Source organism: Rattus norvegicus, chromosome 2 (genome assembly GCF_036323735.1).
Source record: "Rattus norvegicus strain BN/NHsdMcwi chromosome 2, GRCr8, whole genome shotgun sequence".
Classification (NCBI taxonomy): Eukaryota; Metazoa; Chordata; class Mammalia; order Rodentia; family Muridae; genus Rattus; species Rattus norvegicus.
This window is the reverse complement of record NC_086020.1, coordinates 216,545,682-216,564,682: the sequence shown is the minus strand read 5'-3', so window position 1 is coordinate 216,564,682 and position 19,001 is coordinate 216,545,682. Positions and strand designations below refer to the sequence as shown.

The 19,001-nt window shown below is 36.6% G+C and overlaps 1 protein-coding gene and 1 pseudogene across 2 annotated transcripts in view; both read right to left on the bottom strand.

Moving 5' to 3' along the window:
- Ndst4 (N-deacetylase and N-sulfotransferase 4) overlaps positions 1–19,001 on the bottom strand; it is a 332,494-nt gene that overhangs the window by 229,353 nt on the left and 84,140 nt on the right.
- Rpl7-ps17 (ribosomal protein L7, pseudogene 17) lies at positions 1,080–2,627 on the bottom strand (annotated as a pseudogene).

The window sequence follows — 19,001 nt, the reverse complement described above, 5'->3', positions numbered from 1 at the left end:
AAGACTGGAGGGAGTGGGTGCGGGAACACCCTCAGAAAAGCAGTGGGAGATAGCTAGTGGGAGATAGCTAGTGGGAGATAGCTAGTGGGAGATAGCTAGTGGGTTTCTGGAAGAGAAACAGGGAAAGTGGATAATATTTGAAATGTAAATAAAAATATCCAGTAAAAATTTTAAAAAGATGTAAATATTTCCTAATTGTAAAAAATGAAAAAAAAGTTTTTTTCTTGTTGTTTCCCTGAGATAGGGTCTTAATATGTAGTTCTGGCTGTTCTGAAGTTCAATATATAGACCTGACTGCCCTCAGAAACTCACAGAAATCTACATACTTCTGCCTCCCAATCTCTGGTGCTCCACATTACATGTCTGGTTTGAGAGAAGTATTTTTAAAATTTCATTATTTTTCCATATCAAAATCAACAAATAGCCCAATTTCTGTTTCTCTGCATCAATGCCTTAAGCAAGGATTCAGGATTACCTTACACCCAGCTGCCTGTCGTACCAGCAGGAGTTCTCCCCTGCTTATGGATTGCACTGTCATCGGTGCTATTTCAGACCCTTTTCAACACACTTCAGCTTCACTGTCAATGCCAACTTAAATGTCCTCCATGATTGGCTCTCTGTTATTCTCAAGATATACAGGAGTGTCTCCTTAATCAACCAGGTTCAAATCATGTCAACTAAAGTGTAAATTTACGAAGAAATTACATTTTCCTCTGAAATTTTTTTATTGCAACCTCCACAGGGAAGTACTTGCTACTAGTCCTTCATTCTTACCTATTCAGTTCAAGACCTAGAGCAAACATTATGCTTTTCTGAAAGCATAGGTGTCTTACCTTTGAGATCCATTACCTTGAACTCGTTCTTTAGGAGGATGTGAAAAACACACCATCTCCTTAAGTATACTGTCAATGTCGCATAATTAACTCTGCCTTGGTACTTTACTTGTCAGTCTTAAGGACATCCCATTACTTTGATCTGTCATCATGCTTTACTGAGTCAGTGATTTTAAGTGATTCCTCAAATCATGTCATTGTGATTATTTTTCCATGTTTGAGATTATAATTACATTTCTCCTTCCCTTTTCATGCCTCCAAGCTCTCCCATACACACCCTCACTCTCAAGATTATTTTTTCACTAATTTTTATTGCATGCATATATGTACATAATTTTGAGTATATACATATAGTATACATCTCTCTATATTACTAAATATAGCTTGTTCAGTCCATACAATGTTATTTGTATGCATGTTTTCGAGGCCTCTTTTCTCACTAATTCTTATTGCATGTATACATATATGCTGGGGCCAACCCTGGGCTGTGTTTTCTCTGAAGCAGCCAATCAGGAAGACTGTCAGAGAGGGCAAGACTTGATCTTGCAAAGGAGAGGGTTGCTTTTTATAATAACTCATTCCTATCCTGACTTTATATTACTCTGAGGCTGGAAACTGCAGACCTATGGATCTGTTGACACTTGTTATTAACAGCTGGTGATTAGGTAAAGGATTTCTTGGAATCACTCCCTTCTCTATCCAGGCTACCAGAAGCCTCCCTGGCTAGGCTGGTTAAACCTTTCTGAACCAGAAAGGCAGGAAAGAAATAAAATCAAAATGCTTTATACAGGCAAATATGCACAGACACATATCCATTCATACATATGATTTACATTTTTATTCACATTCTTCTTTTTTGTTTCAACTTGCCAAGCAGTGCCTGTTTATTAACTAACCAGATTATAAAAATACCACGGGCAATACTTTAGTTCATCCGTCTAATAAACCTCTTTATCTGGTTTTCCTTGTTGCCAGCGTCTCCACCTTGTACAAAGTGAGTTGTCTTTTTCGTCATTCCACCTCGTGGGGAAGATAGTTTGAAGGACCATAGGAAGTTATTTGCTTCCTTGAAGCGTTTTTCCAACTATATAGATCTCATGAATTAGATCCTCCATGCAGATAATGCCAAATTTACCAAGAAATCGAGCAGTCAAGGAATTATCTGTCAAGGCAATCCACTTTGTATAGATTTTGCCATAGCCTCACTTGTGGATGAGCTCATTTACTGACTTTAAGTTGGGATACCCCCATGCAATGTACGGTTCCACAATCCTCAGCACGTAAACTGAAGCTTTGTTGAGCTTAACAAAGGTGCCATTGAAGATCTGCCGAAGACGAAGCAGTTGCAACACCTTGAGCACCTTTGGGCTTACTCCATTGACTCCTCGGATTCTGATGACAAAGGTCAGTTTTGGTTCTGTGGGCGCATAACATAGAAGTTTCTATGCCAGCATTCCTTGCCTTCCTAGCCATCTGAATCTCAGTCCGGTACATCTGTTTGTACTCCTTGTGATAGTGCTTTACCTTCTCATAGACGAGCTTCCGCCTTGCCTTTCGCAGTGACTTCAGGGCAAACTTCTTCCTCAGGCACTTCACCTTCAACTCTGCGAAATTCCTTCGCTTTTTCTTAAGGGTTTCTGGTGCAGCGGCCACCTTCTTTTTCTTCTCTGGTCCAGTCTCCATGGTTCCTTTATTCACATTCTTATTTATACATTAACTCACATTTTTTGTTAGCCCTAACCACTTGTCTCATACACTTGACAAGTGTTCATACATGCTTTATATATACATATACCTCCACACATACATATAGACAAACAGTTATATACATTTGGATATATGTATGTACATATAGATGGGGCAGAGCTCCCCAAGCCAAACCATCCAACCAACAATTTTGTTTCTCTGGCTTTTTTATAGCTTCTCAGACGAAAGTTCTTTAGAAAACTACCTACGAGATAAAATGTTACAGAAATGGGAATTACAGAATGATGCTGATATTAAATCCAAAGCAGTGTTTCATTCTATATGTTCAGTAAAAGTTCAAAGCAACAGTTCTTACATGGCCTTGCTTTACCATAGTGCATACCTGTGACTTTTTCTTTGGACCTAAAGTTTTTCCTTGAACACAAATTTGTCCCAAGTCTATTTCTTTTTTCAGTGCAATTATGAAAGATCATTTTCTTATTATGCAGCCTTTACTTACTATTATGAAGAGCGGGCACATTCTATTCTTGATTCTAATTGTATTACATCTTTCTAGCAAAGCAACTAACACTATTTCTAAAACCTTTCCACCTAAAATGATTTGAATCAAGTCAGGAATTCTATAAAATCATGAATTCCCCTAAACAGCATTAATTCTTAAAAGCTCATCTTTATGTTAATCCACAGGAAACCTGATCAATAAGGTGGGCTAAGGCCCAGGAATTATTATATTACTTTAATAATGACAGGAAAGGCATAACAGCTGCAAGAGGCAATCCTGATATGAAGTCTCTTTGGGACCTTGCCATTGAGCTCGCCCATCACAGACCATACAAACACAGTGGACCACTTTCAGAAAGGCCACCTTGATGGCTGCTGACAACCCCCACCTTGTGTATATATATTGCTATGTATAACTTGTTCAATCCAGAAAATGTAACTTGTATGTATATTTTCAGGTCTGACCTTTCGGCAATAAACAACAATTTGGTGTGTTAATCCTGAGGAAGAGCACCTCCTCTGCCCCCAGCATCCCTCTGTTGCCTATAATATTTGATGTAGGGTGATCTATGTACCAACTCGAGGGACCATCGGGCACCCTGATACTTGGCCAAACATTATTATCTGGGGATATTTCTAGATGAGATTTTCAATGTAATCGGCTTCCTGCATAAATGGTGGTGCTTCCTACTGTCAGTAGACTTCTTCTATCAATTCTTCAACTGTCCTGAAAAAAACAGAGGCTGAGTGATGGGAAACCCAAGCCCAGCTGCTGGAGCAGCTCACCTAGCCTCAATCTCCATCTGGAAAAAATCCACACTTCCTGTGTTCTAAGTCAGACACCTTTTAAACTGTAACACCAAGGATAAGTCCTATGCTATTTCCAGCTTTCCAGTGGGGACTTTTCAGCTTCTGCTGTTACCTTATCAAGTTCTCTTTAATGAGTCTCTGCCTCCATCACAGCTGATGATTCCCAACAAAATCAGATCTTGATACTTAAAGTGGTTCCAGAGAAACACATTTTGAGAATGCATTTTCTCACTTGATACCAAAGTTCCTGACATTGATTCTCTTGTTTGATTGATTTTAAAGTGTGAAGGACTATATCTTTACTTGTACACATAGTATTCATATCTCATTGTAGGTTCTACAAATAGTAAACACAATGGTTTACTGCTCATGGAAAAGGGAAGTCTAGGATGCTGAATGATTGTGAGAAACATATCTTTGTATTTTAGGGACAAAACACATATAAAAGTATGAATGGGTTGCTTAGTGGTATATATCCCTTGATAATCTAGGAAAGAATAAAATGAACTCAAGCATTTAAATTTGTTCCATATGTATCATAGCCACATTAATGACCTGAACATTATAATATATGCCCTTGAAAGAAACGATGATAACACTTAATTGCTGGAGTGCTAAGGATAAAAGTAGTAATTATATCTTGAAACAATCTAAATTGCAATGTAAGTTTAATTACCTATCTCAGAGGGTGACTACTGCTAAAGTGAGAGTATTGATTGGGAAGGAAAGTGATCTTGAAAGTTCAAATTACAATATGACAATGTATAGGAGTGTTCTGAAGATGGAATGGTATTTAGTCGTTGATTCTCCTTCTTCTCCTTCTCCTTCTCCTTCTCCTTCTCCTTCTCCTTCTCCTTCTCCTTCTCCTTCTCCTTCTCCTTCTCCTTCTCCTTCTCCTTCTCCTTCTCCTTCTCCTTCTCCTTCTTCTTCTTCTTCTTCTTGTGCAAGAGTCTTTCCGCTTCTTTTCCTCTTCTTTTCCACATTCCGCAGAACTGTCCACTCTTTCTATGTCTGAGGATACTGAATTTGAATTCTCTCTCTCTCTCTCTCTCTCTCTCTCTCTCTCTCTCTCTCTCCTCTCACAGCATTTGCTTTGAATGCAAGACATTACTCTCTCTCCTCTGTATCTAATCTTTCCATCATTCATGCTTCTGAAAATAGAACTACATTTATGTTTAACAATGACTCTGGAGGAGGTATTCTGTATTCCAAAAGGATTAAAGAATGCATATAAAATGGGTACAAAGGCTGTAGGAATGTGATGATGACATTTGAACTTGGAAGATGTTGAATTTATACACCGAGAAGAGAATTTTAGAATTTTAGTCTAACACTCACTGTAGCTCATTAAATTAGGAAGAGGATTCAAGCATCAATTGCTTCATGCATCAAACATAAACAGAGAGGTGGCCCAAACTTAGCCAGTTGTACATTTGTCATAACTGAGTGCAGAGGAAGGGATTCAAAAATTTAGAGAAATTTGGATACATGGGTGTGTAAAGACTCATTTTATGTCTACTCGTCCACATTTGAAAGGGTCAGGGTTGTTTTTCATCAATACTCTTGAAGTGATGTTGTGAGTACAGTTCTGGAATGTTTGAAGAGTTCTGATTGCTCTTTTATGTAACCTTGACTTTATTGTATGTAACTTCTGTAACTACATTGAAAAAACAAAACAAAAAAAATCCATGGAATTAAATTTATTCCCAGGATGAGGAGTCAAGCTGGGACACTCAGCTCCAAATGTCACAATAGGGGACATAGTGAAAGCATTAAGCAGGAGCTATTTATGGCTCTGAGCAATAATCTTGTTGCAAGACGTGAACTAACATGGAGTTTATGCTGAATTCATACTTGTTTTTCTATCAAGAGTACAGTTTCAGAGCATGTAAATAAATCTAATCTGAAAAATAAAAAGGAGAAGAAATAAATTTCTATGGTTAATTTTCATAACTTGAGCCACTTGAATGACCCAAATGTCTTCAGTGAAGAGATCAAAGCCTCTCTTTAAAGTACCCTACTACCTTATCAAAAGTTTCTAATACTTGTTATAAGTAAGTAATCTGACCATCGCAACTTGACTGCATCTGAATTCGCTAAAACCCAAGCTGTTAAATTATTTGAGGTGAAAGATCAACCCTACCACTAAGCCACAGTTTCTGGTTTTAGCCCATAAAATGATAGGGAAGAAATTAGCCTTTGTTTTTTGCCTGCTTGTCCTCACTCTTGCTGGGATTTCATCTATCCTGCTGCAGGGGTATTTCTTCACGAGTATTAGAACATCAATAGGAAGAGACTACCTTGGTCCCGTGATGGCTGGATACCTCAGTGTACGAGAATGCCATGGTGGTGAGGTGGGAGTGGGTTGGTGGGAGGGGGAGCATCCTCATACAAACAGGGCTATGGGAGGATGGTAGAGGGGGAACATAATAACATTCTTCCTAGTTACTACAATACAGGTCAAACCAGTTTTGATATATAGTCTCATGAACTGAACAACTGTCATATTCTTGCCCATTATTGGGCAATTATTGGACTACTAGGATCACAGAATCTATGCTACTCTCATGACACCCCTTTTAATATGTGTGTATCTGTTATATATTAATATATGTATTTTTTATATACACAATTTGTTCTATCAGTTTTATTGCTCTAGAGAACCCTGCTGATATAACATTGTCAACTTTTCTCTCAGAAATGGCGATATTCATGCATTCAAATTCAATTTTTCCATTTGTACCATGAGGCACATAGATGGACCAGGTAGAACAGCACTGCATTGCTATATTTGGTAGATATTACAGCTATCGTTTTGTGGTTTAATAATGCATCCCCAAGTACTGTATATGCAGGTACTGGTCTGACAAATACCTTTTACCCCATCCTTGTTAAAAGAACTTATAATATCTATCATGCTTTTAAAAGGAAAGACAATAAACCCATATCCTCCTATCACACTGATATATCAACTTTCCTACCTCATGACCTAATTTATTTTATAAGGATCCCATTAACCTTTCTATAAGATATCACTTTGGACCATTATATTTATGATATTATGTTGATTGTGTTTAAAGAATAAAAGGAATTATGCATGAAAAAATTGCATGTTAGACTGTAATTTCTAATGCATCAAAACTTTATGAGCCTTCTATAGCACTGAAAAAGTTAAGGGTTCAATGGTTTGAAGCAAACAGAGACATTTTTCTAAGATGAGGGATAAATATGTTATTATATTATGTATTTCTTAATTATACATGCCACTCTCATATTGTTGAATGAAATAAAAAATGCAAGTTTTGATGCTGAAAGTGACCCCAGTATTCACTAAGTATGAGGACTTGAGTCAGATCCTCAGAACTCATGTACAAAATTTTAAACATGGAAGCACGCTTATAATTTGAATCTTGGGCAAGTGTTGACCTGAGGATTACTGCATCATATTTCATACAAGCATCTATACCTATGAGTGGATGCACAGACAGAAATATATCTGCATTAAGAGTCAAGCAGAATAACAGGAATTCTCCCCACTAGTCTCAAGCTTTTAGACAAGTTGGTTTGCCATTCATTGATCAGATTCATCAATACTGATTTATCAGATCAGTATTGCTTTAAGTGGAAAGAACACTCTGACAAATGTTTTTTAATACATAAATCTATGTATTTTTTAAGTTATAATAGGACTACATCATCAAATATGTGGAAGGTATGAAACTGAGCCCACATAGTCTCTGAAGATATATGTGAGTTACATGAAGAAGTTCTCCCAATATACCTGATCCCCTGTTTCACTGCTTTTCCTCATCCTGAATCTACAGCTTTGTGAGAAAATCTATCTTAGCTGACAATAAAAAAAAAGAATGTATAGATGTTTAAATGTCAGAGTACCATTCAGATACCACCTAAGACTGGACAACTTCAACAATATAGCCCTTTTAGGGAAATCGCAGAGAATTAGTGGTGACTGATAGGCTTTTCTACGTGCAAGAACTTCAGTAGGTGGTATAGTAATCTACCAGTTCCTTATCCATAACCCCTGCTTGGTCAGATAGAACTTGAAATGATTATGACAATAGAATAATATAATACATATTATATATAATATAACAATAAATGTGCTAACAAAGAAAATAACTTACTAATTCTAAAGAAGGTGACAGATGGCTCTTCTCCCTCCTTCATTGATAATATTCCAAGATATGAAGAAATGAAGTGATATGCTCTAATATTGCCACCTGGATGATCTGGTGTATAAATGGATTAGATTCTGAAGAGGGAAGAAAGATATACATTCTGCTCTGCTCCTATAATAACGCCCTGGCAGTGGATTGTGTGTTGTAATTAGAACTCAGCATGTGCTTCACATGAAGCATGTCACAGAAATTATGAAAACTTCAGGACATAAAAATAAGCAGATTTCAGCTTCAGTTCACACTATATTTTTAGGGATCCTAGAATATTTTCTTGGATGTAGTAATAATTATCAGAATAGTGCATCCTAGCACGAAGATAGCTTTAACATCACTCAGCCTCTAGCATCGCTGAACCTCCTGCTTGCCCATAACTTTAACAGGATTTAGCAACTGTGATACTAAGATACTAATGAGTAAGATGTTGTCTTGAAAATTGATCTTGTTTTCCATCAATTCAATCCTGTTAATGATGACTTCTGACTTTGCTGAGAAAAGTCTGTATTATTTTCTGAGAATATATATTTTTCTTTTTATATAAGAAAAATTCAGTATGGAGTCCTTTGGGGGCAAGCTGCCCTGAGCAGCCTGCTATCCAGGATGTTCCCTCCTCCCTCCTCTCTGCCCACCTTCATCAGACCTGAGGATCTTGAACCATACAGGTTAGCTTTCCTTTCCCCACCCACATTCTCTACTCACTCAATCCTCTGGGGCACACCAAGTTGCCCTGAGCAGCCTGCTATTCCTGCCATTCATTCAAGAAAACAGAAGAAATAATTAATCCCATAACAGCGAAACAAGGGAAGTACACACAAACACACAGTAACACAACCAAAATCAAAATAACAGGAATCGACAATCACCGGTCATTAATATCTTTTAACATCAACAGACTCAATATCCTAATAAAAAGACACAGACTAACAGAATTGATAGGAAAACAAGGTTCATCATTCTGCTGCATACAAGAAATACACCTTAGCCATAAAGATAGACATTACCTCAGAGTAAAGAGCTGGGAAAAATTTTCCAAGCAAATGGACCCAAGAAGCAAGCTGGAGTAGCCATTCTGATATGTAATAAAATAAACTGTCAACCAAAATTAATCAAAAGAGACAGGGAAGAACAGTTTATACACACCAAGGACTAATCTATCAAGATGATCTCTCAATTCTGAATATCTATACATCGAACACAGGGGCACCAACGCTTGTAAAAGAAACATTGCTAAAGCTTAACCACCACACCAAACGCCACATATTGAGAGTAGGAGACTTCAACATCTCATGCTTACCAATGGTCAGGTCATCCAAACAAAAACCAGACAGACAAATAACAAAATTAACATTCTTAATCAAATGGACCTAACAGACATCTGTTGTTGAATATTTCACCCAAACGCAAAAGAATATACCTTGTTCTCAGCGTCTTATGAATCATTCTCCAAAACCAATCATATTGTGAGTCACAAAGCAAACCTGAACAGACACAAGAAAATTGAAATAATACCTTATTTCTTATCAGACCACCAAGGATTGAAGCTGAATTTCACCAGAAAGCCTACGTACTGGGGGAAATTAAATAACTCTGTACTTGATGATCTGTAGGTCAGAGAAGAAATAAAGAAAAAAATTAAAGACTCTCTAGAATCGAATAAAAATGAAGGCACAAAATACCTAAATTTATGGGACACAATGAAAGGGTTGCCAAGAGGAAAGTTCATAGGAATAAGTACCTACATAAAGAAATTAGAAAGTTCTCACATGAGCAATTCAAAATTGCAGTTGAAAGCTCTAGAAGGAAAGAAAAAAAAAAGAATCAAGCACATCAAAGAGTAGAAATTTGGAAATAGTCAAAATCAGAGGTGAAATTGATCAGTTGGAAACAAAGAAAACAGTATAAAGAATAATCGAAACCAAGAGCTGGTTCTTTGAGAAAATCATTAAGATAAATAACCCTTATCCAACTTAACCAGAAGACAAAGAGACATTATTCAAATAAACAAAATTGGAATATGGGGGGGGCAGTAAGGGGGAATACCCGTATGGGGGAGGGGGAGGGGATGGGAGTCTTATGGACAGGAAACCGGGAAGGGGAATAACATTTGAAATGTAAGTAAAGAAATATATCTAATAAAAATTTTTAAAAAATTAAATGAGAGGCATAAAAACAGACACTGAGGAAATACAAAGTATCATTAGGTTTCACTTAAAAAGTGTATACTCCACAAAATTGGAAAATTTTTAGCGGAATGGATGATTTTCAAGTAAATACAACAAAGCTAGATCAGTTAAACTATATAAACAGTCCTCTAAACCCTAAGGAAATAGAAGCATTCAATAAAAGTTCTGAATCAAATAAAGCTAAGGCCCAGATGGTTTTAGTGCAGAATTCCACCATACTTTCAAAGAAGACCTAATACCAATACTCCTCAAACTATTCCACAAAATAGAAACAGCAACACTGCTGAACTCATTCTATGAAGCTCCAGTCACCCTGATATCTAAACCACACAAAGACTTAACAAAGAAAGAGAATTTAGGACTGATTTCTCTTATGTATATTGATGCAAAAACACTAAATAAAAAATTGCAAATTGAATTCAGAAACATGTTATAAATATCATCCACCATGATCATATAGGCATCATGCACCCCAGGGATACTGGAATGGTTCAATATGCTAAAAGTCACCAAGATAATCTAAAATATAAACAAACAGAAAGATGAGTATCTCATTAAATGCTGTAAAGTCTTCGACAATATCCAATACCTTTTCATGTTAAAATTATTAGAGAGATCAGGGATACAAGATTCATACCTTTATGCTTACATAATCAAAGCAATATACAGAAAGCCAGTAGCCAACCTCAAGCTAAATGGAGAGAAACATAGAGAATTTCCACTAAAATCTGGGGCAAGAGAAAGCTACCCACTCTCTCTCTACCTATTCTATTCTATACTTGAAGTTCTAGCGAGAACAATAAGGCAACTAAAGGAGATCAAGGGGGTACAAATCAGAAAAAAGGAAGTCAAAGTATCGCTATTTGCAGATGATATGACAGTTTACATAAGTGACTCAAAATTTTTACCAGAGTCTCCTACAGCTGATAAACATCTTCAGTAAAGTATATGGATGCAAAACTAACTCAAAGAAATCAGTAGCCCTCCTTTATGCAAATGATAAATAGTCCAAGGAAAAAGTTAGGGGAAAAAAACACACCCTTTACAATAGCTAGGAATAATGTAAAATACCTTGATGTAACTCTAACCAATCAAGGGAAAGATCTGTGTGGCAAGAATTTCAAATCCCTGAAGAAAGAAATTGAAGAAAATATCATAAGATGGAAAGATCTCCCATGTTCATCGATAGATAGGATTAACATAGTGAGAAGGGCCATGTTACCAAACACAATCTACAGACTCAATGCAGTCCCCATTAAAAATTTCAAGGCAAGTTTTATAGAGCCTGAAAAAGCAATTCTCAACTTCGTATGGAAAAACAATAAAAGCCTCGGGATAGCAAAACATTCCTGAAAAATAAAAGAACTTTGGAAGGGATAACCACCCCAACCTCAAACTAAACTGTGGACCAATAGTGATAAAAACTGTGTGGTATTGATACAGAAACAGAAACATTGATCAATGAAATCAAACTTAAAACCCAAATATAAATTCATATACCTATGGACACTTGATATTTGACAAAGAAGCCAAAACCATACAATGGAAAAATAAAAACATCTAAAAATGGTGCTAGTCTAACAGGATGTCTACATGTAGAAGAATGCAAATAGGACCATATTTATCAACCTACAAAATCTCAAGTACAAGCAGATCAAGGACCTCAAGATAAAACTGGATACACTAAGTCTCATAGAAGAGAAAGTGGGAACTAGTCTTGAGTACATTGGTACAGGAGACAGTATCCTGAATGGAGCATTAATGGCTCAGGGTCTAAGATAAAGAATTGGTAAATGTGACCTCATGAAACTGAAAAATTTCTGTAAGGCAAAGGAAATGGCAATATGACAAAATGCAGGGCTACAGATTGGAAAATGATCTTAACCAACACTCCATCTGATAGAGGGCTAAGATCCAAAATTTAGAAAGAACTCAACAAGTTAGATATGAACAACTTAAATAATTAACCCAATTAAAACATGGGGTATGGAACTAAACAGAATTCTCAACAGAGGAATCTCAAGTGGACAAGAAGCGTTTAAAGAAATATTCAAAGTCCTTAGTCATAGGAAAATGGAAATCAAAACTAATGTGAGGTTCCTTTTTGCACTGTTCATTATGACTAAGACCAAAATCTCAAGAGATAGCATATACTGACGAGGATGTGGAGCGCAAGGACATTGCTGGTGGGAGTGCAAACTTGTACAACTAGTTTGGAAATCAATTTGGTGGTTTCTTGGAAAACTGGGAATAGTTCTACCTCATGACCCAACTATGCAACTCCTGGCCATATACTGAAAAGATGCTCCACCATCCCACAAAGACACTTGCTCCACTATGTTCATAACAGCTTTATTTATAATAGCCAGAAACTGGAAACAACCTCAATGTCCCTTAACTGAAGAACAATAATGAAAATGTGTTACTTCTGCATAATGGAATTCCATTCAACTATTAAAAAGAAAGGCATCATGAAGTTTGCCTTCAAATGAATATATCATCCTGATTGAAGTAACTCTGTCTCCAAAGGACATGCATGGCATGTACTCACTTATAAGTGAAATTACCATAACATCCAGAATACCCATGTTCACTCCATAGACCCAAAGAACCTAAACATGAAGGAAGGCGCGAGCAAAGATGTTTGAATCTCACTCAGAAGGGGGAATAAAACAGTCATAAGCGGCAGATGGAGGGAGGGAACTGAGTAGGAGCAGCGAGGGGAAGAGGAATGTATATGGGGGTCAGGATTAGGTGTGGGGAGGGACAGAAGAAATGATCAGATGGATAGGGGTTGGTGGAAGGGCATCTCTAGGAAGTCAGAAAGACATAGCACAAGAGAGTTGCCTAAGAATCAATGGGGATGACCTTAGCTGATACGCCACAGGGGATATGGAACCTGAAGAGGCTACCTCCTATAGCCAGGCAGGAGGCCCAGTGGAGTGATAGGGACACCAATTTACCCACAAAACTTTTAACCCAAAAGTTATCCTATCTACAAATATTGTAGGGACAGGGGATGGAGCAGAGACTGAGGGAAATGTCAATCAATAATTAGCCCAACTTGAGACCCATCCCTTGGGCAAGCACCAATCTTTGACACCATTAATGATACTCTGCTATGTTTGCGGAAAGGAGTCTAGTATGGCTGTCCTTTTAGAGGGTCCACCTAGCAGCTGGCTCAGACACTTGTAGACTCCCACAGGCAAACAGTGGATGGAGCATGGGGACTATAAAGGAAGACCAGGGGAAAGGATTGTGGATACCAAAGGGGATAGGAACTCCATAGGAAGATTAACAGAGAAAAATACCCTGGATCTTGGTGCTCTTAGGGACTTAACCACCAACCAAAGAGCATTCAGGAGCTGAACCTACTCTTCCCTGCAAATATGTAGCAGAGGTTCAGCTTAGTCTTCATGTGGGTCCCTTACAACCTGGGTGGTGGCTATCCCAAAAGCTGTGGTCTATCTGTGTGATATGTTCGTCTGGGTAGGCTGCCTTGTCTGCCCTCAGTGGCAGAGCGTGCTCCTGGGCCAGAATAAATTTGATGTCCTCAGGGGTTGGGGGTGGGGTTATATGCAGGGGGGCTGCGCACTTGCTCAGAAGAGGAGCAGGGAGAGGAAAGGATCGTGTTAGTGGGTGACCAGGAAAGAGGCAGTGAGCAGGATGTAAAGTAAATAAGTTAAGAAAAAAGACAAAAGAAAAGGAAGAAAAATGCAGTAAATTATAAAGATTTTATTGAGAGTTCCTTATAGAATTTAACATAAAAGCAGAATCTAAACTTTTTGGTACATTTTTTTTCTGTCTGTTGTTTTTCATAATAATCACAATCAAAGGCACATTAAACTTTAAACATAAAACTCTTATGAGCTTGTTGCTACATAAATAGTGCATAGTGTATTTCTAGAGTTTACTATTCAGTGATAAATATTTATTAATTATTGCAGAAATGTAGTCTAGCATGGAGAACAGAGAGATACAATTTAACTTGATTGCTGTATTTCAGTTTATTAATTTTAAACCTACTAACTCTTGTCAAAAAAACAGTATACATATTTATCCAAGCTCTGTATTTATACAGTATGACTTTATTTATAAGAATTGAATAAATCCTTTCAAAATCTGTAAGGTTTATTCCTTTCTGCTATAATGTCATGTAGGCCAGTAGACTAATACTTAATTTGCCATTGGCATTGGAATATACACTTACAAATCATATTTTAAGATTTTGTATTTTTGGTACTAAATGCTAGTTATTTTTAAATACTCTTTATTTATAGAAAAAAAATAAAGCCACCCCCTTTTTTTCTTTTGGTCCTTTTGTTGCCTGATTTTCAATTACTTGCCTATAAATCTACCTGAGTAAATTTCTGTAGAAAACTTACATGATTGTCTCAACGAATGCAAGAAAGCCTTTGGTAAATATCAACATTCCTTCATGATGAAAGGTATGGAAATAGCCATAGGAAAAGGGGACCTCAACAGGATAAAGGGTACAGAGGACAAGCCTGTACTCTGCACTAGACTAAATGAGGGGAAACTGAAATCATGCTCTTTAATCAGAGAAGGATGCAAACCTCTCTATTCTCTTCATTTTAGGCCGAAGTTTTAACCAGAGTTAACTATAAGAAGAAATAAAATGGAGATTTTAGATATAATTGAGAAATAGTCAAGTTACCTAACTGTATTTTCAGATATGACCATTTAAAAAACATAAAGACTGCATTAGAAAATCCTTATGTCTGATTAACACTTTTTGTAAGGAAACAGTATACCAAATGAATTTGGGGAAAGTCGGTATTTTGCAACAAACCAATAACAAGCTGCCTAGCAACAAAGAAACAAAGAAACAAAACAAAACAAAACAAAAAACCCTATTCACAAAAGGCTTTAAAAACTAGAAAGAAAAAAGAAGCAGTAAATAATCTTACCCAAGGAGGTGAAAGAAAAGTCTAGAGTAAAAATGTAGATATATTCAATAAAATAGTTTAAGAAGACTCTAGAGGGTAGAATAACCTTCCATGCTGATAGATTGGCATAGCTAATATTAGAAAGAATGGCTCTATTAACTGAAATCCATTCATAGAATCAAAACACTGTTTATGAAACTTATTTTATTTTTCTGTTTACTTTTTCTTTTTTTAAAAGAATTATTTATTTACTTTATTTATATGAGTACACTGTCAGTGTCTTCAGATACACCAGAAGAGGGAATCAGATCCCATTACAGATGGCTGTGAGCCACCATGTAATTGTTGGGAATTGAACTCGAAACTTCTGGAAGAGCAGTCAGTGCCTTAACCACTGAGCCATCTCCCCAGCCCCCTATTTTATTCACCTAAGAAACAGAGAAATATTCTAAACTTCATATGGAAGCACTAAAGACAAAATACAGTCAAAGCCATGCAAACAGAATTAGTAATGATAGAATTATAAAATGCTTCTCAAACTTTAGTGCCATTGTAATAAAACAGCATAGCACTGCCCACAAAAATTTTGTAAAGACCCCTGATACAGAATAAAAGACTCAGAATTAAACTCATACATCTATAGACAACTAATCTATAACAAAATGTCGAAACAGTATGTTTGTAATATATTTGAAGTATAAACTATGCTGAGAGATAAAGGTATCCATATGTAGAAGAATGAAATTAAATACACATTGCTCATACCACACAAAGAACAAGTAAATAATGGATCAAAGATCATAATGTAAGACAACTGGAAATTGTTGGAGGAGAGCATGAGTAAAATATTAACAATGTGAGCACAAAGCAAGATCTACTACAAAAGAAAGACAGAAAAATCACAAGAATCAACAAATCACATGACGTCAAAAGGCTTCTGCATAGCAAAAGAAGCAAGCATCAAAATGAGAACATATGATACAGAACATTTATACAGCTAATATCCAACAGGGATTTGTATCCAAAATGTATAAAGAATTTAAAAAGTTAAACAGCAAACCCAAATCCTTATATTAACAAGTTGGTTCATGCTTTGGATAATCTGTTCTCAGAAAAAAAAATGCAATTGCCTTATACATATTTTTCCTTGTGTCCTATATTCTTAGTGATCAGTAAAAGATAAATTAAAATTGCTTTGAAACTCTGTTTTTCTTAGTCACATAGGCTATTATAAAATGTGATGTTTAAGCTAGTCATTGTTTAATCCCAAAGGAAATGGGGGCATTTTCCTACCAGTTCAAGGCCACCTAGGTCTGTCAGTGAGTTCCATTTCAGTAAGGGCTACAGAGCGATTAATGTGACTCTGTCTTAAGTATAAGAAGAAAGAAACTAACAACAAAAGAGGGTCTGAGGATATGGATTTCTGGTAGAACTTTTGTTTACAAATATGAAACCCCGAGTTTACTCGTTAGTACTCAGGACCATCCCACATCCCACATGAAAGGGTAAAAAATGATGAAAGAAGAGCCTTACAACGCTAGAGAGAATACAAACTGGTACAGCCATGGTGGAAATCAGTATGGAGTTTTTGAAATTTAAAAATATCACTATCATAGCACTTCTGAGTATATACTGGAAAGATGCTAAGTCAATATACCACACCTATACTTGATGTCATATTTACTCTCATACTATTCACAAAAGCCAAGATGTATAACAAACTTTGATTCTATATACCCATGGACATGTAAATAAATATATTTTTACACATAATCATGTATTTCCAAGAAAATATTATATATATATATACATGTAGATAAAGTTGATTGTTATGTAAACTGTAATTTTAAGAAGGACCCTATAATACCTATAATCATTGTGTCTCTGTTCTTTTATTCTTTAGGGCCAGCAACTTTGAAATCCAGGTAGGAGATTCACTCACAATTAATATTATCCTTTTGCTTTGCATCAGGTTTACATGTTATATATCTATTAAAGCACAGGCAGTATAGTCAGGCAGAGCATTGTGGAAGGAACTGAAAGGAATATGTTCTTACAGAAGAAGGTCTGATAAATGATTTTGTATGGGAATTTATGTAGGACGGATATCCTTGTATTTTAATAGATTCTGTTCATAATTATGAAGAAGACGAAATACAAAGAATCCCAAATACAGCCAGGAAAATAAGTGAAGAATGAAATACACTGTCACTTAGGATATGGAATGGGAGCCTGAAAAATACTATTGTCATTAGAAGGCAGAGCAGAAAATTAAGGAAATTATACATTAATGCAGTTGAGATATATGTGTGCCTAACCACAACTTAGTTCCTTCTGTGTTTTCCACTATCCCTTTAAATACACACACACACACACACCACATACACCATGACATGCACACACACACACACACGCACACACACACATACCATATACAACATGACATGCACACACACACACACACGCACGCACACACGCACACACACCACATACACCATGACATGCACACACACACATGCACACACATGCACACACACACACGCAAACACACACGCACACACATGCACACACACACGCACACACACACACCTGCACATGCACACGCACACGCACACACACGCACACACATGCACACACATGCACACACACACACACACACACACACACACACACACTATGGCAATAATGACTCCATTATAAGAAACTTCCAAAGGGTCTTATGAGTCTGTTCAATAGTCATGATGGCCTCTTGTTTACAGTCTTGATCGCTTCATAATATTTTCTTTCCACATGTCAACGGGAAAAACATTGAGAAAGAAAACATTATGCAATTTTTATTCAGAATCATAAAGATGTAGTCTGAAATAAACTAAACTGAAGAAGTAAAAGACCTCTACATGAAATCATTATAACACGAAAGAAAGAAATTAGACTCTGGAAGTTGAAAAGACAACACATACTCATACACTGAAAGAATCAGTGATGAGAAAATGGCTACATTTCCAAAAGCATTCTATGGGTTTAATAAAATCCTCATTTAAATTCTAATGTCACTCAAAAAGAAAAATCATCCTAAGTTTTATATAGAAGTCACAGACCCCTGAATAATTAGAGCAGTTCTGGGTAGATAAAAAATATTTATGATATTACTCTATTCATATAAAAATTATAATATGGAGCTATAGTAGCAAAGTCAGCATCATATAAGACAGACACATGAAGCTGGAGAACTAAATAGAGGACTTAGATATAAGCCCATGTAACTATGGCGCCAAATCTGTGAAAAAGATGTCAAATAATGCATATAGTTATGCAGAACCAAAAACAGCCTTTTCGGTTCTGTCCACACAGAGAAGACTGAAACTGATTCCTATATTTCAATTACTACACATGTGTCTAAGACTGCAAGACTTGAAACCCAGAAAACGCCTGGGTAAAGATAGGACAAGCATTTCAGCAATAGATAGAGGCAAGAACATTGTGAGTATGACTCCAGCAGGTCAGGAAATGAAGTCACTGCTAGACAAATGTAACTTGTGTGTGTAAAATACTGGTTCACTGCAAAGAGAATGTGGTGAAGAGACAGGAGAAAATGAGGCAGAAAAGACGGAGCAGGGGTTAAGATTGTATAGTGCTCTTTCAGAAGACTCAAGTTTGGTTTCTAGACACAAGTTGCATGGCTCACAGCGACCTGAAACTCCAGATAAATGAAATCTGACACAGTTTCTGGACTTCGTGGACAACTGCATCCACATGTACAAGTGAATGCATGGATGGAAGGACACATATACAATATAATTCAAAAATAAAATAAGCACAATTTAAAAAATAAAAAAATTGATATTTGTACAGTACAAAGAC